Below are 2184 nucleotides of genomic sequence, written 5' to 3' on the forward strand. Positions count from 1 at the left end.
AAATCAATGTCTCTCTCTCCCTCATTCTCCTTTCCCACTTCCTCTCTCTCTCTCTCTCTCTCTCTCTCTCTCTCAAATTAATGAATAGACCATTTAAAAAGAGAGAGAGAGAGAGAGAGAGAGAAAATGAAGGCTTGAAACAGGTTTATGGACTGGATGATTGAATGTCATTCACTATAAATGAAAAACATCAGAAAGGGGATGCATTTTAGGGGGAGGGAGAGAAGTTCTCTAGCTATCCCGTCTAACCTTTGAGCTACCTTGCGACTTCCGGATGGAGATTTGGCCAGTACTGTTCACCTAGTGTATTGTCTAGTCTATATGTTCCCTAAGGAAAGGGACTATCTTATTTACCTTGGCATCTTTCACGCCTAGATCACCAATTTATTCCTTCATTCCACTCCAGCTCCCAGTCCAACTCTGTCCTTATACCTAGTGCTTCATCAAGACAACTGTAAGACACTGTATTGGGCCCTAATCCAGAGAGGAACCCAGTGTCTCTCTATTCTGCCTGGGAAACCCAATAATGTTCTCCCATTGGTTCAATAAATGTTGTGTATGCCAGGAAACCAGCAAGATCCAGTCTCCTAAACATGTCCAATCTATTGGTTGTCTATTGACCTCCAGGACTTTAGAATCGAGAAATAAGCCGGGAGAAACTGAGGCCTGGGAAGAGGTATCCAGAACCAGAAGCTAAGCACTTTGGGAGCATTTGAGTACTTGGCAATCTTCTACTCTGCCCTCTAGCTTACCCAAGGTCACACTTGAAGACTGGGACTGGTTCCACATCTGGGTTTCCCTCTCTACAACTTGCTGTCTCCAACTCAGGCATCTGAGGGCAGATGTCTCCCTTATTCTCACCCCTAAAACTACTGGCCCCTTCTCAGATTTCTAAGACCCTGCAGGTCCTACAGTATAGCTAGGAATCCACAGATCCAGATTCCTCTGCAAGCCTGGTGGTCTTCACCACTGCTTCCTCCCATCACCCCCCCACCCCCATCCTCCAACCTGCTAATTACCTTATCCCTTTCAAGCCTCAATTTCAAGCTCATGACCTCTTCCCAGCTCTCAGTTTTCCTTTGGTCTCAGGGCTTCCCACACACCTCTCCACCTTCTCAGATTGTCCCTGTCTTCTTCAGCTCCTCATCTCTCTGGCTAACCCCCATGTCTAATCCCTCCATTTTCTCTTTCTGATTTCCCTGATGAGACAGCCTGAGGCTCCCCTTCATGGCTTCTTCTTCTTTTTTTAAAACATATTTTTATTTATCTCAGAGAGAAAGGAAGAGAGAGAGAAAGAGAGAGAGAGAGAAACATCAATGACCATCAATGATGAGAATCATTGATTGGCTGCCTCCTGTACGCCCCCTACTGGGGATCGAGCTCGAAATCCGCAACTCGGGCATGTGCCCTTGACCAGAATCAAACCTGGGACCCTTAAGTCTGCAGGCCGGTGCTCTATCCGCCAAGCTAAAACTGGCTCGGGCCATGGCTTCTTTAAACATCTTTGGGCTAAGGGAGGGCTCCTCTGGACTCGCTTTCTCCCCCTCCTCCCCATCAGACGCTCCATGCTCCCACTAGGCTGGCTCTTGTCCCTGCGCTGTCTCTCCTTCCCCGGGCGGCTGTCTTCTCAGCTCTGCCTCCCTCGATCCTCTGGGTGGGCCTCCTCACGGACTCCCTGGCTACCTCCCTCCACCACCTCTTTCCCAGGTCCGGTCCCTGCCCCATCAGTTCCTCTGCCTCGGCTCCTTCTCTCCTCACACTTGACCGCTGGAGGACGGGCTCTGTGGACCTCCTCTCCCCTGTCTAGCCACTCCTCTCCCCTCCGTGAGTCTCTCTCCGGGTCTTCGCCTCTGGCTCTCCCCCCTTTAACTCCGCTACTAGTCGTGCCCGTCTCTCTAGCTAAGTCTCTGCTCCCGGCGCCTTCCCCTCCGACTCCCTCTTCGCCCGCCTCCCTTTTGTCTCTCTCCTCTTCCTCCTGCATTTTCTGTTTCTGTTCCTCCGATCGGTTCCTTCCCTTTTTCTCTCTCTGTCTCCCCTTGGTCGCTCTTCCCCCACCCCAAGATCGCGGTCTCCCCGTCTCGCTCTGGGCCCCGGCTCCCTCCCTCTCTCCCTCTTCCACGGCTCTCTCCGGCTCCCTCTCTCGCCTCGGATGACAGCGCGGCCTCTTTTGTTGGCTCCGCAGCC

Source organism: Myotis davidii, unplaced genomic scaffold, assembly GCF_000327345.1.
Source record: "Myotis davidii unplaced genomic scaffold, ASM32734v1 scaffold509, whole genome shotgun sequence".
NCBI lineage: Eukaryota > Metazoa > Chordata > Mammalia > Chiroptera > Vespertilionidae > Myotis > Myotis davidii.